The sequence below is a fragment of the Petaurus breviceps genome, unplaced genomic scaffold (genome assembly GCF_028583685.1).
Source record: "Petaurus breviceps papuanus isolate PSGF00001 unplaced genomic scaffold, PetGlider_PUasm1.0 189, whole genome shotgun sequence".
Lineage (NCBI taxonomy): Eukaryota > Metazoa > Chordata > Mammalia > Diprotodontia > Petauridae > Petaurus > Petaurus breviceps.
This window is the reverse complement of record NW_027185809.1, coordinates 17,132,692-17,158,014: the sequence shown is the minus strand read 5'-3', so window position 1 is coordinate 17,158,014 and position 25,323 is coordinate 17,132,692. Positions and strand designations below refer to the sequence as shown.

Below are 25,323 nucleotides of genomic sequence, written 5' to 3'. Positions count from 1 at the left end.
GCTCTGGAGGAGGGGGCGGCTAAGCAGTCGGGTCCAGAGGGCTGGGGGAGGAGGGGCCGAAACATTCTTTTGAATCCATTCAGACACTCAGCTATTTCCTGCTGTGCTCCGAAGCCCAGCGAGCCCCTCCACCTGCTCTTACTTAACCATTTCCTGTTTACTGCCTGCCTCCAGAAACTCTGGTTCAGCAAGCCACCAAGCTCTTTTAACCAGGGGATGTGCACTTTTCACTTTCCCTCTTCCTGCCTGGGTCTTAAAGCCTTGAAGAAAGAGAACGCAGCTCCCTGGAAGAAGGGGGAAGGGTCCCCCTAAGCCTTCCCAGCAACTTAATCAACTCAAGGGCTTAAGGGATATTGGCTGGGTGTCTCTGAGGGAGATTTGTCGTCTCCTCCCCTCTCCTCTCTCCAGCCTTAGTGTTTTCAGGCTGAGGCTGAATCATAATAATGAGCTTTAGTCACCCTCCTTACAAGAAACAGCCTGTGTCCTCTAGTAGCCTCTTTCTCCCAGAGTCCAGAATACTTAAGCATCTCCAGTCTCACACGGTCACCCTTCCTGCCCCTTCTCCCGAAAAGCAGGAGGAAGAGGGGATGAACTCAAATCTTTTTTTTTTCCTTTCCTTTCGCAGTTCGTAAGACTGAACTGCAAGGTTTTGCTCCCCTTCTGTCGTATTTTATTTCAGACCTGCTCAGCTCCAAAGCCTGTTTGGGCGGTTAAATGAGGGTAAAATGGCAGCCAGGCTTCGTCTCCCTGTCCTGTCTGAAACTAGGGGCTGACGTTGGACAAGAAAGTGCGGCTCACCAGCTGGCTGGCTCTCTGACAATTCTGAATCTAAACCAAACCCTGGAAAATTGGGGGAGGGGGGAGAACGCGTACCCTAAGCCGAGTATGCTGATGCTCAGAGATAAGAAAAAGGGATGGGTGTGTGCCTTATAACTTATCCTGGCACCCGCGTGGGCCACCGAAGGGCACTCCTAAGGATAAAGGGAGGGGAGGGTGGAGGATGCAGTGGGACTATTGTAAAGTAGCAGGGAGTTGGGGGCATCTAACAATCCGGTGCTGGGCTTGAAGGCAGGAAGATCAGGGTTCAAATTCTGCCTTGGATGCCTACTAATTGTGTGACCCTGGGCAAGTCCCTTAACTTCCCTACCTTCATGGGAGGGGTTGTAAGGACAAAACATGTCTCCAGAGCCCCATATTAACGTGAGCTACTGTTATTATTCCAACCCAGCGCAATCCCAAAGAATCCCCAGGAGGAAAATGAGTTGTCTGGTAAATTTGCTCTCAACCAGGGCTGTGCTGTAGCTCGTTGGAACTCACTGAGAAAAGCCCATTGTTAAATTTTCAGTGTGAACGCTTATGCCTCAGAAATTGCTGAGTACTATAAATCAAGGTTTGATATATTTGGTTGGTTGTCTAGCCTTAGGTAATGATGCAGAGTCACGAGTACCTTTTTTTTTTCCCCCAGGGAGCCAGTTGTTAAATATTTACCAGAATATCCCTACCCTCAACTTAAATTAAACTCTTTGAGGCAGCCTTCCTGAATTTACTGTGAATCTCAGGATATCCAGGGCTTTCCTTTGTATGACTGGCCCAAGGATCAGAATGAGCATACTGGGTTCCTGCGCAGCTCTGGTCTCATGATTTATCTCTCCTTCCCCCTTGCCCTCAGTCCATAGCAAAATCCTGCTCCTGAGGTATTAAAAGTCCTCCACAGTCTTTCCCATGTTAAGTTGCTGTTAGTTAGCACAGATTCCCATGCAAACCTACACATGGGTTCTGATGCATCCCATACCAGGCAGCCTTTTTTTCCCCTTAGAGGGCAAGACTTCCGGTAACACAGCTGGTGACAATTGGAGTCATCTGACTGACTCAGCAAGAAAAGGAGGCTTCTGGGGGTGGAGGGTTTGCCCTAGAAATAGGAGAACAGCGAGCGTACCAGCTCCTCAGGGAAAGAGAAGTGCCCACTGATTGATAAGAAGGCACTTAAACCTCTCAAAATCATTGCTCTCCTAGCCACCTAGAAGAGCCTCCTAAGGCCACCAGGTGGTGGTATGTGGATACTGAAAATGGGAAACTTCATGCCTGGTTGGTTACACACCCCTGGAGTTTACACTCCAGGTAAGCATTGCCTCATGGGCAGTGTGTGCTAGGAGCCCAGGACAGATCCGACACGAAAAGCTCAGGGGAAATGAATACCCCCGGCCTTGTGTGCATTGGCGCTTACACTGATGTCAGGCTGTGATGCTGAGGTAAAAGGATTAGGTGTGTCGGATAATTCATGAAATAAGGGCTCTCCAAAAAGCAAATGGGGCTCAGGAGGCCACCATTCTCCTAAATGGTGAGGTGGAATCTCTTTTGGCTTTTAGGTTGTATCTGTTTTCATTAGAGCATAGTTCAATGTAAATAAAGGGCACAGACTGAGCTAGGAGTCATGGGGCTTGAAATCAAATCCTGTCTTTGCCACTTACTCCCTGTGAAACCTTGGACAAATCACTTAAGCTTTCTGAGCCTCACTTTCTGGGCTTCCTTTCCCACTCAGGTTGCTAGATGGGTAGAGAAGGGGGATGGCAAAACGTGTCTCTTCCCGATCCAGTCTATCCTTCACTCAGCTACCAAAAGGGTCTTTCTAAAGTGCACATCTGGCCCTTCCGTTTGCCTGCTCAGTAAACTCCATTGGTTCCCTATCACCCCTAGCATCAAATATAAATTTCTCTGGCTTTTAAAACCCTTCATAACCTGCCCCTTTCCTCCCTTTCTGGTTTTCTTATACTTAACTGTTCTTTATGTACTCTAACATTTAGCCACATTGGCCTTTTTCCCCTCAAATGATGTTTTGTCTCTTGGATCCTCATCTTTTTACCAACTTTACCCCATCCCAAGAACTCTCTCCCTTCTCGCCTCTTTTTTTTAGGCTTCTAGCTTCCTTCAAGACTCAGCTCCAAGTCCTACCTGTTGCAAAAAGCCTTTTCCAATCATCCCCACTGCTAGTGCCTTCCCTTTGAAAATACTTCCCACTGTATATATCTGTTTGTTTGTCCTTCCTTTTTGAAGAGGACACATGACATCACAAGGGTGATGTCTTGACTTGCTTGTGAATTGGATTTAAGTGAGGCAGTTTCACAAAATCATCAGCCACAATCTCTCCTCCAGAGTCATCCAAGTCCAGTAGCAAGGCAAGAGTCAAGACAACTGCCAATGGCCTATGTCTCTTTTCTGTACACGATTGCGTATGGTCTCCCTGTTAGAACGTGAGGTTCCTGAGGGCAGGGACGGTGCTTTTGGTTTGGTTTTTTTTTTTTGTATTCCTGAGTGTCTGGCACATTACAAATAATGTAATTAATAAATAATTGAGTTGTTTTCCTCTTGAAAAAAAATCATTTTACATAAATGTATTAACTCTCCCTCTCATAAATGAAGTTTTATAAGCCCATAACATTCATAGTTTAGGTCTAGGGGAAAAAAATTCCCATATTGATCATATCCAAAAAGTTCTAACTAAGCACCCATTCTACTCTAATTCTGCATATTGAGTCTATCACCGCTCGTGTGAGGAGGTAGGTAACATGCCTCATCTTCCATCCTCTGGAATCCTGGGTTATCATTGCGTTGACCAAAGTTCTAGAGTCTTTCAAAGTTGTTTTTCTCTAGGTTGCTTTTGTCATTGTAGAAATCATTCTTTTGCAAAAAGCCTTTTCCAGTCGTCCCCACTGCTAGTGCCTTCCCTTTGAAAATAGCTCCCACTGTATATATCTGTTGTTTTCCTCTGTAGTCATCTTTGCTGATCTGATGGATGTGAATTAGACTCTCCAAGTTGCTTTAATCAGTTTCTCTAATTATTAGTGATTTGGAGCAAATAAATGCTTGTTGTTAATGATGATGACAATCATGAAGGTACTTTGTGGATCCTGGCTTCCAAAACTGTAGCTGACAAACCCCTACTAGTGTGCTTACCTTTAATAGTCAGCCATTAGATACAATTAGTTAAAAAAAAAAGACATTTGCTAAAATGACCTAGTAAGAACACTAAGGCGCACACACACAGAGAAACAAAAACAGCATTAAGGGGAAACACAAGCACATAATAGGTTACATTGGTAGGGAGGTACACACAGAGGGAAGTCATGTGGCCAAGACTACTCATGTTTTCATCGCTACAGGGCTCCAACATTCTTTCTTATCTCAGTGTCTTCCTACTGCTGCCCCCTGAGCACAATGTCACTGCTAGCAGGTTGTTCAGCTCAGCTACCTAAGCCTGTTCCTCTAAGTATTTTTAGCCCTCACAACTAATGCTAATTCTCTCCTGACTCCTCTTCACTGTTGGGGGGAGGGAGCCATACCCCTCCTCACTGCCTACACTATCTTTCCCTTAGGAGGGGAGCCCAAAACTAGCTACTCCTCTATTTACATTAAAGAGAATTTCTTCACACTTTATAAAGGGGTAAAAAAGTGACAACTTTTCTTTGAACTGGTTTAAAACATTCACACCTTGCTGTCCCAGTTACCTACCTCCTCCCCCCCACCCCAGTGACTTTCTCAGCTAGGCTGATGGGGCAGAGTTATCAACCTCAACACACTTTTCCCCTAGTTAAATATTTAACTGCAGCAAGTGAACTGGGATACTTTTGACACATCTGTCCATATTCCCAATTCTGTCCGACTCTCTAATAACTTGGGAAGGCTCAAGCATTATACTTTCAAGTGCCTGCCCCAGAGTAACTGAGAGTTTCAGCAAAGTCCATGTGGCACAGTTCTTAAGAATGTAGGAGATTACCAGTCTTCCATGATAGCCTGGTCTGATAGCTTGATGGACTATTACTTGCCGCTAACTACATAGTTAGAATTTCATCGTTGTTCAGTTCTTTTTTTCGGTGGTTATCTGACTCTTTGTTGACCTCATCTGGGATTTTCTTGGCAAAGATACTAAAGTGGTTTTCATTTTCCTTCTCCAGTTCACTTTATAGATGAGGAAACAGAGGTAAATAAGGTTAAGTGATTTGTCAAAAATCTTTCTGATTCTGAGCACAGTGAGCTAGCACTGAGTTAGGTGGTCCACTGGATAGAACACCAAGCCTGGAGTCAGGAAGACCTAAGTTCAAATGCAGCCTCAGACACTAGCTGTGTGACCCCTAACAAGTTACTTAACCCTGTTTGCCTCCGTTTCATCATCTGTAAAATATGCTAGAGAAGGAACTGATCCAACAAAATCTGTTGGATCATGCTCTTCCAGTGTCTTTCTGAAGAACAGTGAGGTAACCTAGGACTGATCCCCTGTACTTCCATGTAATTTGCATCTCTGAACTCACCCATAAACTAGTCAGGAGCTCCTGAGATTCCTTGGGGGCATACTTCAAACTGGCAAAATCCCCTGGGGCAACAGAAAACTCACTGCTTCATCTTACTTGTGCATCTGGTAGTGTCTACTGTGTCAGTCCCAAACTGCCTGCCTCCTGAGCCATCCAGGACATATTGTGCATGTAGACAGCATGATGGGCTGCTTCACTTTTGTTCTCTCGCTCCCGGTCTGATAGTCCACATGCCCCTATCTTCCTGGTCTCTTTCTGTGTCTCAATTACAAATGATATCTATGGACTGCTAGACTCTATAATCATACTATATCAGCAGTTCAATCAAGTTGTTTCTGAGATCTTCCATTACACGAAAAGGAATCTTCCCATGAATCGCCCTTGAAGAGGTTGGGTCCCAGTAAGGTAAGTTGATTCTCAGGTACTTCCCACATCATGCTCTTGCAGCAAGAACACTTTTGTCCACATTTTGAGCTTCTCTTTCAACCAGTTCTTCCATCCTTAAGGCACTAGACAGTTATTGAAGTCAAATATTTACAATTTTATTCCTAAATTGGAGAAGTTGGTGCTCTGAGGGTGTTCGAGGCTACCACTTACTTTTATCTTCTTATGGCCCTGCATGGATGGTAGCCATCTCGGGGGGGGGGGGGGGAGGGGAGGGGAAAGACAAAAAAAAAAATTTACATGAAAACTATGTTGTAAATTTGGAGGGAACAGCTAAATTGTATATGGTAGATTTGAAGTTTCATATGCAATCATCTTTTGATTGTGGTATGTTATGGAAATGATTGTTTTGTTCCTTGAATTGAAAATAAATTTTTTATTTTAATGACATTAATTGAGAATTTTTAGCAGTTCACAAATCAGAAGTGATGGCTTATGAGCAGTAGTATAATGAGACCCATTAATTCTTTTCAAACCAAGTGGCAGACTGGTTTTAGATTGCTGGTGGCTTCCCTTAGTCTCAGGGAACTTACTGCTGGATGCAGCAGATTGAATTTGGAAAGTGTGGGTGTGAGAGCCCCATTCTCTCCAGGGCTTATAGTCTCCTCCATGGTGATCACACTCCAAGATGTACTGGTACCTACGGTACCCAGGATATTGGTAGCAGGCCCATTCTCCACACTGTATCTTCATGGAACCAACTTCATTGTTGCACCAGCCCATGGCCTGCAAGGAGGGGTAGTCATCACAGATCTCCCACTGGCAGCCAATGAAGTTTTCTTTCTCAAAGATCACAATCTTGGATTCTTTGTGGTTCACAGAGCAGATTGGGCGAAAGGACATGAGACGCTCCACATGGTAGGCACTGCTCCCACTCCAGGCTTCCAAACGTGGGTACTCTCCTCTCTTCAGGACAGACTGCTTTCCGCAGAAGCTTATGTGTTCACAACCAGTCCATGCACCACATTTCACCTTCAGGGATCTGACATGATCAAGGCTGTAATTGGAGACATGGTGGCAGAGGCCCATGAGCTCCATCCTCTTATCCTGGGAGTTCTTCTGGTCAGAGAGTTACCTTCCATGGCCCTAGAGGCCCAGACAGAGGGCTTGTCAGTCATCCTAGTGAAACCCATTCCATCCTTAGTGACTTGGGACTCCTTGGACACATGAGCGCTTCATCTCTAAGCTTTTCAGGGCAATAAAATACATTTAAAACAAAACAAAACATCCAGGTACTGAGTCCCAGTCTGCTGCTTAGAGTAGGCTATTAGTGTCTTGGGTAAGCTGGCATTTGTCTCAATCGATGCTGAAATGACAAAAAGTGTACTCCAGTTCTGTACGTAATAGAACCAAAGTTTCCACTTTCCTACTATTGCCTACAGTCAACCCCCTTAGAAAACTCTAGAGCAGGGGTGGGGAACCTGCGACCTCAAGGCTGCATGCAGCCCTCAAGGTTTTCAAGTGCGAATCCAAACGAATCCAAACTTCACAGAACAAATCCTCTTAATAAAAGGATTTGTTCTATAAAACTTGGACTTGGTCAAAAGGCTGTACCCAAGGACCTAGAAGGCCTTATGTGTCCTTAAGGCCACAGGTTCCCCACCCCTCCTCTAGACTCACCCTGACATAGCCCATGTATAGATAGTCCTGTCACTTAGTCCATTGAGTCCTAGCCTTGTCATAGGCATCAGTAGAATTAACCCTCAAATATTTTTCATAAAAGGCCTGGAATGCGATGTTCACCAGGGATCCACTATCCAGTATTGCAATGAATCTCATATTATCAGTCTTCACTCTCACTTCTGTGTGGGGTGCTACAAGTTCAGATGGGATGGATTCAGGGTATTATAGAACCAGTTCAAACTGTCTCTTGAGAGCTGATCATTAAATTTTCAGTACGAACATTTATACCTCAGAAATGGATAAACACTACAGATGAAGGCTTTATCTATTATTTGTTGATCATCCAGACTTAAAAAAGTGTTGTAGAAAGTATATATTAAATGTAGATTAAACTTAAAAGTGTGTCATACATAAAATTTTTCCCCAGCGAGCTGGTAGTTAAACATTTACTAGCACATTGCTAGATGAGCTCATAATCAGCTAATGATGGTGAGGTCAGGTTTGCCATTTTCAGGGGCCTGGGTGACCTCCATACTAGGCCCCACCTCCATTTCACAATGCCAGTTCCTTTGAATTGAAACTTTCTCACACCAACACTAATTCCTTTCTCAGCTGCACACATTACTCATACATCCATCCCTGCTGCAGTTGTAATAGTTGCAACCTGACTTTGCTGTCTGATCCTGTCACTGCTTTCTGGGAGTGAGGCTTCTTTGGCCTCTACTCCCAACTCTTTTTCTCCTTCCAGGAAGGATGGCTTTGCCCATTAGACTTTCTCCTAATAGACCTATCTCAGTCCCCAGCCGTTACAGGGATTGGATAAACCTGTCCAATCCAATCACTTGGACTGGGTGATTTACACTGGGCTACTTAAACTTTTTCCACCCATGTAGGGTCAAAACCCACAATATAAGAAGCACTGGGGGGGGGCAACCCCTCACTTGGCATTAGTGGTCCATATCTGGGAATATGTCTTCGACTCCTATAAGGCAGCTTTTTGTTTTCTTAGCAAGTTCTCTATGCTTACAGACTCCTTTCTCTTCCTGATCAATCTTATCAGTTTGAGGGAGGGGTGTTTTGAAGTGGTAGTGAGTGTTCCTTTTGTGTAGCCATGCATGTAGCCATAATTACATTAACAACGAAATGTGTATGCCATCCCCCTTGAGAATCTGATCCAGTCTGGCATAGTCTATGCACTTGCAGGCCTTGATCAGAACCCTCTATTATAGTTCATCCTTTATTTTTAAAGAGAACCGATAATATCAAGAGGGCGATGTCTTGACTTGGCATGAATTGGATTTAACTGAAGCAGAGTTGCACAGTTGTCAGCCTCAATCTCTTCCAAAGTCATCAGAGTCCAGTGGCAAGACAAAAGTCAAGACAGCTGGTGATGGCCCAGGATGCATTGGACGACCTTGGTGTCTTCAATGTCTGACCAAGCCCTAAGCACTCCATAGCGCCTGCTTCAGGGTCCTTCGTGGCCTTTGGAACAGATTGTTTTCATTTACCCATTCTGCCAGGGGAAGTCATCGCATGCTTGAGGTAGACATCCCCTTAGCTCATCACAGGCTTGAAGCCTTTCAGTTGCCCTGGTTTAGCACGTCTGCTGAGACAGTTTTACTGGGGTGTGGTACGTGCACTACACTACTCCGGGTTCTCTTGATGGCAGTGTCAACTTGTCCTAGTATTAGCTGATTATCATGCTGTTCCAGTAAGAACCTCAATACCAAGTTCAGGTTGACTATTAGTCAGATGGAGAAATTAAGGCTCAGTGTCTCTGCACATAATTGAAGTGGGATGACACTAGCTATAGAAAAATGTTTGCCTTTCCTCAGTCCATCAATCAGTCAGACTTTTAGAGGAGTGCCTAATCTTCACACTGCTGTCCTATCTGCAGTTTCTTTCTAGAGGACAGCATGACAGTCCTTCTTTCCATCAGGCCTGGTCCTTCTGCGATATCTTTCAAGGTATCCCATAACACTCCTGTGAAGGAATCTAGAGCAGATTTATGCAAAGGCTTTAATAGCCTGGGGGACTTGACGTCCCTGATACCTGTACAGCAGGGCATAGACAAGGCAAAACAAAACTCCCTATGTCTCATTCTCTGTGGGAGGATCTAATCTCCCTTCCTCCTGACTCCAGGAAATAAGTGGAAGAGTTCTCTGGGCCTCCCTTTTCCTCTCTGGGACTTCTGTGGCAGGAAAGCCTATGACAACTGAGTAAGGGAACAAGCTTTTCAGGAGTGGGTTTTGAAGCCATGAAAAGAGTTGAGATAGGTCAAAGTCAAGAGAGAGAACCTCCTCTGCTTCACTTTTTTTTTTCTTTAAGATTCTCAAAGTACTTTACAGTTTTTGGTTTAGCTGCTGGAAGAGCAAGATGCATGTTCTCTCTTTAAAAAAATAGTTGTTATTTTTCAATTGCTGTTCTTTAATATTTTTCCCCTTCCCCTAATCCAAAGAACTATCACTTTGGAGCAAAGGATTAAAAAAAAAAAGGTGGGGAAAGCAATACAGTAAAACTAACCAAGATCTCAATAACAGTATATGCAATGTTCTACATTCATAGTCCCTGACCTCTGTAAAGAAAAGAGGTATATTTCCCCATTCTTTTTCAGGGCCAACCTTGGTCATTATAATTGCAAAGTATTCAGTTTCAGGTGTTTTTTTGTTCTTTCTATTTTGCCGTTGAAGTCATGGTCTATATTGTTTTCCTGATTTTTCTTTCTTTACTCTGCATTGGTTCAGATAAATCTTCCCATGCATTTCTAAAATTCTTCATATTCATTTTTTCTTATGGAATCATGTTCTCTTTCTGTGGGGAACCAGTCCCACTCAGAACAGTCTGCTTCATTTTCAGTGAGAGCTATCTAAGCACATGATAATAATAAATTATATAATTATATATAATATAGAAATAATAACAAATGGCAAATGAATAAATGCAAAGTTCTGGGAACATAAATCCATAAGTGAAAGAGTCCCTGTTCTCAAGGAGCTTACATTCTAATAGAGGAAGACAACAGCATATAAGAAAGTAATAGCCAGAGAAGAAAGTTTTAGTCTAGGCAGTCACAGAGATGGTGATTTGATCCAAAGTACAGCTCATTAATGCCCTTTCCAGAAGCAATGTTGGTTACTGCAGCCAAAGCAAGAGAAGAAAGACAGGGAGTGGAGAGCATACATGCCTCAGTAAGGCAATGGTAAGATGACACAGGTAGAATATGGAATGTGAAGGATGATCAGGTCTGGAGCCAATTAGATACAGTGCACTAGACTTCCAGCAAACATGGAAGGTCATAACCAAGCCCAGTTCTCTTACAACCATGAGCAAACAACACCCCCTGCCCCTCCCAAAAAAACAAAACAAAACCACCTTGAATGGCATATGTCAAGAAATCATTAAAGAAAACTGCCAGGGTCTACTGTAACTACAGAGCAAATCGAAAATAGAATTCACCACCTAAAAGACACCTTAAATTGAAACCTCAGGAATGCCATAGACAAAATCTAGAGCTTCTAGATCAAAAGAAAAATATTACAATCAGAAAGAAAGAGTTCAAAAACCAAGGAACCACAGTCAGGATCATGTAAAACTATTGTGGAGCTATGATATAGGAAAGAACATTTTTTCCAAAAAAAGGAAAGGAAATCTTAGTGTATGTCATATCAAAATTTCAAAAAAAAAGAAAAGAGCTTCCAACAAAGAATAATTTAACCAGCAAAACTCAGTATAATCTTTTTTTTTTTTTGCAGGGCAATTGGGGTTAAGTGACTTGCCCAAGGACACATGGCTAGTTTTTGTGTTAAATGCCTGAGGTTTGAACTCAGGTTCTCCTGACTCCAGGGCCGGGTGCTCTATTCACTGTGCCACCTAGCCTCCCCAACTGAGTATAATCTTACAGGGGAACAACACAGATCTTTAGGGGACTAGAGCAAATGGTTCAGTGGGGGTGGGGGACAAAGGGAGGGGATGAATGGAAATGAAAGACAGGGAAAAGAGAAAGATAAAACTATTTCTCCCACCAAGAAAGTGTTCTTCTGGGGCCTGAGCTGTAACTGTAATCTTCAATTCCTGAATTGAAATCTTCCACCACTGGGCTAAACCACTTTGGACTAGAGAACTGCTGAAATTCTTCTGCTATTTAAAGTTCCCAGAGTTGTAGTTTACTTGTTTGATTACCAACTCTGATTTTTCCATTCTTTATTATTTCTGAGATGGGGTTATTTAAATAATTTAATTCCTTTTCATTTAATCTGGGCAACTTATATTTTTGTAAATTTTCATCCATTTCACTAAGATTGTCAAATTTATGTGCATACAACTGGGCAAAATAATTCCTAATTATTGTTTTAATTTTCTTTTCATTGGTGGTAGGTTCACCCTTTTCATTTCTGATACTCATAATTTGGTCTTCTTTCTTTTTTATCATATTGACTAAGGGTCTATCAATTTTATTGGGTTTTTCATAAAACCAGCTCTTAGTTTTATTTAGTAATTCAATAGTTTTCTTAATTTCAATTTTATTAATCTCTTGTTTGGTTTTCAGTATTTCTAATTTAGTATTTAATTGGGGATTTTCAATTTGTTTTTTTTTTCTAGCTTTTCCAATTGCATGCACAATTCATTGACCTCCCTTTTCTCTTATTTATTCATGTATGCACTCAGGGATATAAAGCTTCCCCTAAGAACTGCCTTTGCTGCATCCCACAAATTTTGACATGTTGTCTCGTTGTCATTCTCTTGAATGAGGTTACTGATTGTTTCTATGATTTCTTGTTTGACCCACTCATTCTTTAGGATTAAATTGTTTAGCTTCCAATTAGTTTTTAGTCTATCTTTAGTCTATCTTTCCACGGCCCTTTATTGCATATGATTTTTATTGCATCATGATCTGAGAATGATGGATTTGTTATTTCTGCCTTTCTGCACTTAATTGTGAGGTTTTTATGTCCTAGTACGTGGTCAGTTTTTGTGTACCACTGAGAAGATGTACTCCTTTTTATCCCCATTCAGTTTTCTCCAGAGATCTATCACACCTACCATCTCTAAAATTTTATTCACCTCCTTAACTTCTTTTTTGTTTATTTTGAGGTTGGATTTATCAAGTTCAGAGAGGGGGAGATTAAGTTCCCCCACTAGTATAGTTTTGCTATCCATTTCTTCCTCTAATTCCCTTACCCATTATGATTTTTAATCCATTCTGCTATCTGCCTCTGTTTTATGGGAGAGCTCATTCCATTCACATTCAGAGTTATGATTATTATCTGTTTCTTTCCCTCCATCCTATTCCCTCCCCTGTTAGTGCTTACATTTTTTCTCCCCTTCTCCCTTCCCCTCCTTAATAGTTTTCCTTTTGACCACCGCCTCCCTCAGTATTCCCTTATCAGACCCCCTCCCTTTTCCTCCCCTTCACCCTTACTTCTTCCCTCCCTTCTAAACATCCCCCCCCACTTTTGTAGCCCTTTCCCCCTCCTACTGCCTGTAGGATATTTTTATACTTAATGAAGTATGTTATTTCTTCTTCGCACCAAGAGTGACAGGAACAAATCTCATGCGAAGCTCCTATCCCTCCCCTCTTTCCCTCTATTATGATACATTTTACATCTTTTCTCCATAGAGTCCCATGCTTAACTGGTTATGTTATTCCCTCCTTGCACCAGAACCAATGAGGGAAAAAACTCATATAATACTCATCTCCCTCCTTTGTTTTCCTCTGCTATCTTGTTTTTATGCCTCTTTGTGTGGCATAATTTACCCTTTTCCACTTCATGCATTCCTCTTCTTCCATTGCAGTCCCTTCGTAGCCCTTAATAAGATTTTTTTTAATCGTCATTTTGTGTAATTTATACTCATAACCTCTACTTGTGTATAAACAGTTTGCTCTTATTAAATAACAGGGTGTGTGTGTGTGTGTGTTTTTCTTGTTTACCTTTCTATGTCACTCTTGCATCTCGTAACTGGAGGTTGAATTTTCCATTGTGCCTTTTTCATCAGGAAGGTCTGAAAATCTGTTATATCATTAAATGACCATCTCTTTGCCTGGAAGAATATGCTCAGTCTCGCTGGGTAGGTGATTCTTGGTTGTAACCCGAGCTCTCTTGCTTTGTGAAAAATTGTATTCCACTGCCTCCAGTCTTTCAGTGTAGAGGCTGCCAAATCTGGTGCGATCCTCACTGTGGTTCCTCGATATTTGAATTGTTTCTGGCCACTTGAAGTATTTTCTCTTTTACCTGGTAGTTCTTGAGTTTGGCCACATTTTGAGGACTTTACAATTTGGGATCTCTTTCAGGTGGTGTCCAGTGGACTCTCTCGATTTCTATTTTATCCTCAGGCTCTAGTATCTCAGGGCAGTTTTCCTTAATGAGCTCCTGGAGAATGTTGTCCAGGCTCATTTTTTCATCATGATTTTCTGGTAGGCCTATGATTCTCAGATTATCTCTCCTGGATCTGTTTTCCAGGTCAGTTATTTTTCCTTTGAGGTATTTTACCTCTTTTTCTAATTTTTCATCCTTGTTGTTTTGTTTGACTAATTCTTGGTTCCTCATGGAGTTATTTGCTTCAATTTCATTGACTCTAGTTTTTAGCAAATTATTTTCCTCGGTGAGTTTTTGGAGCTCCTTTTCCATATCACACACTTTTCTTTTTAAGGAGCTGTTTTCTTCATTAAAATGTTTTTCTAATTTTGCAGTTTTTATTTTAAATGAATTATTCATTTTGTCTTCTATATCTCTCATTTGGTTTTCAAAGTTCCTTTTGAGTTCGTCTAGGAGAGCTTTTGGTACTTGGGACCCATTCCCTGTTGAAGTTTCAGCTGTGGGTGTGGAGTCCACATTGTCTCCCTCTGAGTTTAGTTCCTCCCTCTGAGGATAGTAGGACTCCAGAGTCTTTGTAGTCTGCTTTCTACCCATTTTGAGGCAGGGCCCTAGCCACGTCCTTTCTCTAGGCTTCCCAAGCCTTTACTGTTTAGGGTTTTGCCCGGGGGCAATAATTATTATGTTTTTAGGGGGGAGGGGTTGGAGCACCCAGGGTTCACTCTGCTATTCTAGTCCTTAGAGGTCGTGATAGGGACTTTTTAAATTTCTGGGCTATGGAGTCGTAGCCCCAGGAGTATTTGCTGTCCGGGACAAGAGCCCTGCATTTGATTCTTACCTTGCTCTTTCCAGTCCCAGCCCTTTGGTGATAGGCCTGGTAGTGGCCCTTGTGGTTGGTGGGACGACTTGCCCCCCTTGTAGATCAGGCCTCCTCAGGCCTACCTCTATGTGCCCAGTTGCTTCCAGGCCTACCTCTCTGCTTTTTCCATTCTTAAGCCAATCAAAGGGAATCACATCTCAAGGTGTAGACAATCTTGTTTATATACTATGTGCATTAATTGATTTTTTGTTTTTGTATTTCAAAGAGGTATTCTCACCTGATAAAGGTATCAGGGTTTGGAACATCTTGTTAATTAAAGGTGGAGAGGGGAGGGGGAACAGAACTCTATTTTCTTATACAAGAAGGAAGTTAAAATCCTAAATAGAATTTCAGAAATGTTAAATACAATAGAGTATGATAATGGAGTAAGTATATTTCTCAGCTTTGTCTGGCACCTTTACAATCAAATTGATCCTATGCTAAGACATAAAAAAAAAAAACCTCATAAATAAATGCAGAAAAGTAGGACCATTAAACATGTACTTTACTGAAAACAACATAATTTTAATCAATAAGAAGCATTTGAAGAAAGGATTCAAACTGAAATGGAGACTAAATAATACAATCCTAAAACCTGTGTGAGTCAAAGAACAAATTATAGAAATGAGAGATAATATTTTATCAAACAAAATGGCAATAATTGGAGAACATAGAAGAACTTTTGGGATGCAGCCAGAGCAATTCCTAAGACAAAATTTGAATCTGTTTTCATTTACATTCCTTCAGTCATTGTATAGACCCTGTGGCTGCTTAGTCAGCTCTGATTCAGTTTGCACATTTTCCCATGTTTCTCTGAATCCATTCTTGTCCTTTCTTTTTTAAAAAATTTATTTATTTTTAGTTTTCAACATTCATTTCCACAAGATTTTAGGTTATAAATTTTCTCCCCATCTCTCCCCTATCCCCCCACCCCAAGAGAGCAAGCCTACTGAATACCCCTTTCCCCAATCTGTTCTCTTATATCCTGCCACATTCCCCCCCTCCTCCCCAACTGTCTTGCAGGGCAAGATGGAATTCTATACCCAATTGCCTGTATATCTTATTTCCCAGTTGCATGTAAAAAAAATTTTTTTTAACATTTATTTTTAAAACTTTGATTTCCAGATTCTTTTCCTTCTTCCCTCCTCACCGCCCCCCCACTGACATGACAAGCAATTCAATATAGGTTGTACATGTGTAGTTATGCAGAACGTTTCCATAGTAGTTATATTGTGAGAGACTAACCGTATTTCCCTCCATCCTTTCCTGCCCCCTACTTATTCTATTTTCTCCTTTGACACTGTCCCTTTTCAAAAGGATTTGCTTCTAACTACCCACTCCCCCAATCAGCCCTCCCTTCTACCATCCCTCCTCTTTTCTCCTTCCCCTCCTACTTTCCTGTAGGGTAAGATACCCAATTGAGCATGTATGTTATTCCCTCCTTAAACCAAATTCAATGAGAGTAAGGTTGACTAATTCCCTTTCACCTTCCTGCTCTTCCCCTCCATTGTAACAGTTTTCTCTTGCCTTTTTATTTATGAGATACTTTACCCTATTCTATCTCTCCCTTTCTTCTCCCAATATATTCCTCTGTCACCCCTTAATTTTATTTTTTAGATATCATTCATCCTGTGCCCTCTGTCTATGTAAACATGTACACACATATGCATACACTCACATATATATTTATACACACATATGCCCTCCTATACATACATATATATATATGTGTGTGTGTGTGTGTGTGTGTGTGTGTGTATATATGTATATATATATATATTCCCTTCTACTATCCTAATACTGAGAAGTCTCATGAATTACAAATATCATCTTCCCATGTAAGAATACAACCAGTTCAACTTTAATAAGTTCCTTATGATTTCTCTTTCCTGTTTACCTTTCCATTCTTCTTTTGTTTTTTATATTTGAAAGTCAAATTTTCTGTTCAGCTCTGATCTTTTCATCAAGAAAGCTTGAAAGTCCTCTATTTCATTGAATATCCATATTTCCCCCTGAAATATCATACTCAGTTTTTCTGGGTAGGTGATTCTTGGTTTTAATCTTGGCTCCTTTGACCTCTGGAATATCATATTCCAAGTCCTTCGATCCCTTAATGTAGAAGCTGCTAGATCTTGTGTTATACTGATTGTGTTTCCACAATACTCAAATTGTTTCTTCCTCACTACTTGTAATATTTTCTCCTTGACCTGGGAACTCTGGAATTTGGCTATATTATTCCTAGGAGTTTTCTTTTGGGGATCTTTTTTAAGATTGGTGAATTCTTTCCATTTCTATTTTGGCTTCTGGTTCTAGAATATCAGTGGAATTTTCTTTGAGAATTTCTTGAAAGATGATGCCTAGGCTCTTTTTTTGATCATGGCTTTCAGGTACTCCAATCATTTTAAAATTCTCTCTACTGGCTCTATTTTCCAGGTCAATGTTTTTTCCAATGAGATATTTCACATTGCCTTCTATTTTTTTCATTTGTTTGGATCTGTTTTATAGTATGTTGATTTCTCATAAAATCATTAGCTTACATTTGCTCCAATCTAATTTTGAAGGAATTATTCTCTTCAGTGAGTTTTTGAAATTCCTTTTCCATCAGGCCAATTTGACTTTTTAAGGCATTCTTCTCCTCATTGGCATTTTGGGCCTCTTTTGCCATTTGAGTTAGTCTATTTTTAAAAGTGTTATTTTCTTCAGTCAGGCTGTTGACTTGCTTTTCATTATTTTCTTGCACCATTCTTATTTCTCTTCCCAATTTTTCCTCTATTTCTCTTGCTTGATTTTCAAAATACTTCTTGAGGTCTTCCATGGCCTACAACCAGTTTATATTTTTCTTGGAGGTTTTTGATGCAGGAATTTTGACTTTCTTGTCTTCTTCTGGTTCCATGTTTTGATCCTCTTTGTCCCCCCAAAAGATTCTATGGTCTGGTTGCACTTCTTCTGTTTGCCCATCTTGCCAGCCAACTCTGCTTCCAGAGTGCAGAGAGCTGTGTCCAAAATTTCTGGGATTTTCGCAGCTGTTGTCAGAGCTATGAGGAGGATGCCCTCTCTACAACCACCACAAGCTCTGGCATACTAGCATTCCTCACCCCAGGACAGCCACCCAAGACTGCGACCCAGATCCAAGCACATCAAAGCAAGAGCAATTACCCTCTGAATAATTGCTTGGTCTCCCTATGATCTGCAGGCCAGGAGCTCCAGAGACAGCCACGTGGCAGCAGCTGCAGCTGCCTTACTACTGCACCCTCTGCTGCCCCGATGACAGGGACCAGATCATGCTCTTCTCTCACCTAGTTCCAACAGAGTTCCCTACTGACCTTTTACTTTCTCTTTGGTGTTTATGGTTTGAGAAGTTTGGAAACCACCACAGCTGCCAGTGATTCACTCTCCTGAAGTCTGCTCTGGCTGGTCTGGGCTGCCCCTTGTCTATGCCAGCCCAGCTCATGCAGGACTGCTCTCCACTCCCAGCTCTGTGCAATAGACCCTTCCTGTTGGCCTGCCAGGCTGCTTTCAGTGGGAGATTTGTTTCTCTCTGTCACTTCGTGGGGTCTGTAGCTCTAAAATTTGTTTAGAGTCATATTTTACAGGTATTGGAGGTGGTTGGAGCGGGAGCTTTTACTCTGCCATCTTGGCTCCACCACTCCATTCTTGTCCTTTCTTAGGGAGTGAGAGTATTCCATTATATTCATGTACCACAATTTGTTTATCCATTCCTCAGTTGAAGGGAACCTACTTTGTTTCCAGTTTGGTTTTTTTTCTTCTTTACTACCACAAAAAGTGCTACTATAAACATTCTGGTAAATATGGGATCTGTCTTTGATCTCCTTGGGTTATATGCCCTGCTGTGGGATCATTAGGTCAAAAGGTATGAATTTCCCTTCTTTCCACATAATTAAAAGACTCATCTGGCAACTGCTATCCTACAGATAATCTCCCACTGACTTGCATAAGCCAGCTGTTAGGTCCTAAGTTTAACTAGACAAATATTGAAGGAAAAGCCTACCTTATATCTCCTTTGGACACTTAACATTGACATTAAGGCATTCATAGGGTAGGGGAGAAGTAGGAGAATTCACTCAGAGAGAGAAAAAAGAGAGAAAAGAGAGAGAGAGAGAGAGAGAGAGAGAGAGAGAAAGAGAGGGGGAGAGAGAGGGAGAACAGAGAAAGGAAGGAGAGAGGGGGAGGAAAGGGAGAAGGAGGGGAGGAAAGAGAGAGAGAAAAGAGAAAGAGGGGGGAGAGAAAGAAACCAGACCTATCTTCTTGTACAACAAAGTATTTAAATGCCTACTATGTACTAAGCGGGCAACTGGGTGGCAAAGTGAATAGAGTGTTGGATGTGGAGTCAGGAACACTAATCTTCTGGAGTTCAAATCTTGCCTCAAAAACTAAACTAGCTATGTGACCCTGGGCAAGTCACTTAACCCTGTTTTCCTCAGTTTCCTCATCTGTAAAATGAGCTGGAGAAGGAAATGGCAAACCACTCCAGTGTCTTTGCCAAGAAAACTCCAAATGGAGTAAGAAAGACTCAGACATGACTGAAGCAACTAAACAACAACAGAGTACAGAAATAGGGTTATATATAAAAAGGTTAGAAAGGTAGGTTGGGGCCAGGTAGTAGAGGACTTCAAAGCCAAATAAAGGAGTTTATATTTTATCCTAGAAGCAATAATGGGCACCCAGAGTTTATTGAGGAGAACGACATGGTCAACAGACCATTCAGGGGGGGGAAACCACTTTGGCATTATACGAAGGATGGACTGGAGTGGAGAGAGATGTAAGGCAAGGAGATCAACGAGAAGACCTTTTCCAGTAGTCCAACTGAGACCTAACCCTAGGTGGTGGCTGTGGGGATAGTTTGAATAGAATAGATTTGACAGGTATGAAGAGAGGGATGGCAGGATTTGACAACTGATTGGATTTTCAGAGGGAAGGAGAGTGATGTGTCACAAACCTGGGGAACTGGAAGAATGGCGGCATTTTTAAGAGAAAAGGAAGTTTGGAGAAGAGGCAGGTTTGGAGGGAAGACAATAAATTCTGTTTTGAACATGTTGAGCTTGAGATGTCTTTCTATGGATCATCCAGTTGGAAATGTCGAAGAGGTAGTTGGTGACATGGGAGAGAGAATGGAAGCTGAATGTAGAGACACACGAATCTTCAGCATAGAGATAATCTTTAAACCCATGGGAGAGATGTCAGGATCACCAAGTGAGAGAAACTAGAAGAAGGTTTCATGGTATCCTGACTCCTTACTACCATAATCATGGGAGGAAAATGTGGTTCTCCTGAGGGGAGAGAAATTTTCGTTCTTATTTGTGATCTTTTTATTATTTGGTATAATAAGTGAGCATTTAGACCAGTAGGCACTACAGATAGTCATGGGGACCTGATGAGATGTGCTCTGAGGATAGAAATTTGGTTGTTTTTGAGTTCTCAACTGTCAGAACACAAAATATTGAGATCTCTTCTTTTCTGTCAAGTCATAGAACATAATTCAAAACATAGAACATAAGTCACAATTCTTGATGGGGGTCATCATCACAAGTCCTTAGGAAAGGGGGTGAAATTTGGGCCCATTTTAATGAATAAATTTGAAGTCATCATTTTTAAAGATTTAGGTAAATAAGATTTATGTGCTTCTTGTACATAGGAATCATGTATGTAGTTGAATGTTAAAAAAAGCTCAGGACATTGGATCCTCCATATATGGTCCATCATCATAGTTAGCATTCATATAGTACTTTACACATATTATCTCATTTGATGCTCAGAGCAACCATAGGAATTAGGTATTATCCCCATTTTGCAGGTGGGAAAACTGAGGCAGACATCAGTAAATTGACTTGCCCAGGATCCATAGCTAGTTAGTGTCTGAGGATGGATTTTGAACTCAGGTCTTCCTGACTTCAGGTCCAGAGCTCTATTCATTTTGCTACCAAGTGATCTCTATATTGTATTTTCAAGGAAGACAGAACTTTGCCTCTTTAATGATTTGGCATAATTGAGTTGCATCACTGGGCCAATTTGCCATTCTACTTAACGTTTGTGTGTCCCGGAGGTGTCCCTGCCAGGCCCTTGAGAAAACAAGGTCATGGAAAGGAATCAGCCAGCTCTCACCCTCACCCCAGTGGAAGGGGAGGAGGCCCGGAGGCATTGAGTTCAGTTAACTAAGTTCTGTATTTCATTTAGTCTTGTGACTAGACACTGACTAAGCAGGGGGAAGCTGATGAGTTTAGAGGATGTGGATAAAGTACGAATCACTGTTCTCAGTGTGGCCTTGACTTGTCAGAGAGGGCAGTTAATTCAGACTTCCGGAAACCAAGTGGCCTGTCCCTGGGGTGCCCACTACAGTATAGTTGTGCCTTCAAGAATTAGATGGAGACTCCTTGAGCGGCTCAGATAAAAAAAATGACATATAAAGACATCAGAGATAGAGACTGGACCTGTTAGTACAGGGATTTCCCAAATATGGAAACTCCCTCTACTGATGCATGTTGGCACCTTCTCTGTAATTTATAGTTTTAGATAATGGTGTCAGGCTCAAACAGAAACAGAGGGGAGGCTAACTTGTACATAAGGATCCCAGCAGGTCCTCTAATTCACTTAGAAAACCACGCATTTATATTTTTCTTTTCCATTAATATATAAACACATTAAAATCAGATAGGAATTACATTTTAACCTTGTTCCTGCTAGGGCACTGTGGAGTATTGTGGGTGAAGTGTTTGGCACTTCTGGTCTTAGAGATTTGCCTAAGGCATGAAGAGGTTAAGGGACTTGTCCAGAGTCAAACAGCCAGTTATGTTCATAAGCAAGACTTGTACAACAAGATCTTCCTGATTCTGAGACCAGCTCTGTATCCCTTTCACCATGTTGATTCTTTAAAAGAGGAAGGGAGTAAAAAAAAAAAAAAGGAAAAAACAGAGGTGCTAATATTCAGGACCAGCTACTCTTGCCAAAAAAAAGCAAAAAATCTGGTTCAGTGTGTCATGGGATGGTACCAGCCAACTGCTTGTCAACATGGAGATGCAAATCAGGTGCAGCAGGTGGTGGATAGAAGGGTCATTCAGGAAAGGAAGAAGTAATCATCTATCTCTGCTGGATTTAAATTCACTATAAAGAGACCTAACAGCTCCCCACCTTGACTGTCACCACCCAAGGGCTTAGGGCTGGCTTTTCCTTGTAGCCAGAGCTTAGAAAGTCATCATCTGCTTATGTCAAAATCATCAACTTCCAAGCAGTCTTGTACAGTGTGTAGAGGTCACACTTAGAAGTCAGAATAACCCTGGGTTCAAGTCTTACCTCTGACACATTCTGGGCACATGTGACCCTCTGTAAGATACTTAACTTTTTGGTATCCCTGCTAACTCTATACGATAACAGTTGCAGAACTGATATAACCATAGGTCAACAATTGTACACAGTCAGACCGGTTTTCTTGAGTGTAATGAAAACGAATGTAGTTTGAGGAAAAGGACAAAAATCTAGAATGTAAGCTCTTGAGGGCAAGGACTCAATTTTTGTAAATATCTGTTGAATGGAAATTATATGTGTACATAATGTACATTATATATGTATGAATATGTAGAGGCAATTATCAGTACACATTAATTAATGTAGCAATTAATAATTAATAAACGATTTGACTAATTGCTGGAGTAGACACAAAGTCCTGCTTAGAAAATGAATCTTAGTGATCCTTCAATTGGATACCTCAATCCAGTCTGTTTTTACCCCAGGTTTTCCTTATCTGACTCCCTAAGAAGTCTCTAGTTTCTAGTTCCAGCCTGCCCTTACTTCCAGGCAAAGATAATAGTAATTATTCATTTTTGTCTGGACTTATGAGTCCCCACCTCAGTTCAGATGATGTGTTGTTCAGTTGTTTCAGTTATGTCTGACTCTTTGTGACCCCATTTGGGATTTTCTTGGCAAAAATGGAGTGATTTGCCATTTTCTTCTCCAGCTCATTTTACAGATGAGGAAACCGAGGCAAACAGATTAAGTTTCTGAGGCCAGATTTGACCTCAGTTTTTCCCAACCAGACCTGGCACTAGCCATCTATCTGCCCCATCAGACAATGTAATCACTTCTAAATGTTCTGTGTGTGTGTGTGTGTGTGTGTGTGTGTGTGTGTGTGTGTGTTTTAAGCAATTGGGGATCCCAGGTCATCCTGACTCTGGGGCCTGCGCTCTTACTCACTGTGCTACCTGGCCGCCCCACTTCTAAATGTTTTTTAAAAGATGTTTTATGTCATCTTCATGCAGTATGAATTTCTTCAGTTAAGTAAAAAAGATTAGCTAATTGACTCATCATGTCTCTGAGGGCTTTAAGTAGCTGGACAAACTTCAGCAGTTGGTCAGTCAAGCAATGGTTCAGTGCAACAGGAGAAGACTCCCAGATTTGGGAGCTGAGGATTCCATGGTTAGAGCCAGGCCCCTGAGAGATATTTATGGGTCTTGGTGGAAGTGTTAGGGTCAGCCCTGATGGTAGCAACCAGTGCAGGTTTGATTTGGAAATGACATGAAGTACCCTAAAGTCACTGCATAGTGAACAAAAGGGAGTTTTCTCTGACATAACAAGGGTATACAACAAGAATACACTGCCGTTTAGCTACAATAGGCACACCTCCTCACTCATTTACATGTAGAAGTTAATCTGGCGGGCAGGATAGAAAACTTGTGTGGTCTTCAGACATCCATCAGCTGGGAGGTGCCCAGGAAAGCATGAGTCTAAGGCCTTGTACACAGCCACTGCTTTTGTCGTTTCTTTGTTTTAGACTCTTTATGACCCCTTTTGGGGGGTCTTCTTGGCAAAGATACTGAAGTGGCCCGCCATTTCCTTCTCCAGCTTATTTTACAGATGAGAAAACTGAGGCAAACAGGGTTATGTGACTTGCTTAGAGTCATATAGCCAATAAGTGTCTGAGACCAAATTTGAATTCAGAAGGTTGATTCTTCCTGAGTCCAGGCATAGCATTCTATCCACTATACCTAGCCACTATTTATTGTAGCGTTTATGTATTTCTTAATCATTTAACATGTATAAAACTATGCTACTATTTTTTATTAGGTTTCTGTCTTTTATGTATCACTGACAAAATTTTTTGAGTGTTATGCCCCTAATTCCATTTTCCTCATAAATATCTATATACACATGTTATAGCAAAACTGACTCATGAAAACACAAAGAAGAAAGTACATATGGGAGAAGAGAGTGGTCAGTGGTGTCAAATGCTTCATTCAAGATAAGAAGGACAAGGACTAAGAAAGAGTATTTAAATTTGATAAATGAGAACTCATCAGTAGCTTTGAAGAGGGAAGGCATTAACAGACAGAGAGAAGGTTAGAGAGAGGTGCTAATTGTTGGTGCGATATGTTGGTGTAGATAGGAGGGAATAAATGGGATCAAATGTAGAAGGGTTGGCTGGGTGAGGAAAAACATTCCTTTATCAGAGACCAGAGTAAAGGAGGAGAGAATGGGTATTGATTTTAAGAGGTTTTGAGATGTGATGGAAGGAAAAAGAGGGGTCTCAGAGTAGATGGTCTCTTTCTCAGGAAAGTATGAAGCAAGATCCTCTAAAATAATAATCATAAATTGTTGTTGTTGAGTCGTTCAGTCGTGTCCGAAGCTTTTCGACCCCATGGGCTGTAACACTCCAGGCCCTTCTACCCTCCACTATCTCTCGAAGTCTATCCAAATTCATGTTCATTATTTCCATGATACTACCCATCTCATCCTCTGTTGTATATATAAATTAAATAATTTTAATTAAATAACTGTAAGGGACTTAGCACAGTGCCTGATACATAGTTTATAAATATTATAAATAATATAAATGAGAAACACTAACTATTATTATTAGTGGAAGAATAATAATATTAGTAATAAGTGACTTGCCTAGTCACACCAATGTGTGGCAAAGGAGAGCTCATTTACTATATTCTTACTTCTCTGCTAGTCAAGATTAGATAACATAAATTTGTAGCAGACTCACTAAACTCAGTTGCACGATTACTTCCCAAGCAGCAACATCAGCAACATTTAGCCTTTGTGAGTGATCACAACAAATAGATATCATACAGTTGCACCCCCATGAAAAAGGGAAGGGTTGGGGAAAGCAGTACATAGTAGAATTCCACAGTCAATCTGACTTCCTGTGAAGATTCTGGATAGAAAAATTAAAAAAAGGGTCCAACCAGCATTTCCTGTATTAACATGTACTGTCATTAGATGAACAAGTAGGTACAGTCATGAGCCTCCTGGCCCAGGTCAGTGATCCTTGACGTTCAGAGGCAGCCTAGTTCCCATGCTGATGCAGCAGGCCTGAAGCAAGGATCCATTTCATAATCTCATCTCTCCTGATGCTTTTTTTGCATAATGCACTACCATTTGGTTCCCACATTACAATCATGGTATTTATCTATGCAAATCAGTAGCTCATAAAAAAAAATACCACCAATGGCCCAACCCTTCATTAGAGTATCATGTAAAGAATATGGACACACCCAGGGTGGCTAATGAGAGACTGGACAAAAAGATATTTGTAGGTCTCTCCCATCCTTCCCAGGCCCCACCCCCACCCCAGTTCCTACTCTCCAGTTTGTGCAGTTAGAGAAAGCAGAGGAATGCTTTTAGGAGCTAGGAAATGGTTTGTTATTGTTATGGTGGTTCAGTCATTTTCATCATGTGTGACTCTTTGTAATCCCATCTGAGGTTTTCTTGGCAAAGATACTAGAGTGGTTTGCTATTTCCTTCTCCAGCTCATTTTACAGATGAGGAA

General features: G+C 41.3%; 1 pseudogene; it reads right to left on the bottom strand.

Annotated features, from left to right (window-relative positions):
* Window positions 1–6,090: 6,090 nt before the first annotated feature.
* Window positions 6,091–7,056, bottom strand: LOC138164018 (beta-crystallin A1 pseudogene; annotated as a pseudogene).
* Between the last annotated feature and the right edge of the window lie 18,267 nt (window positions 7,057–25,323).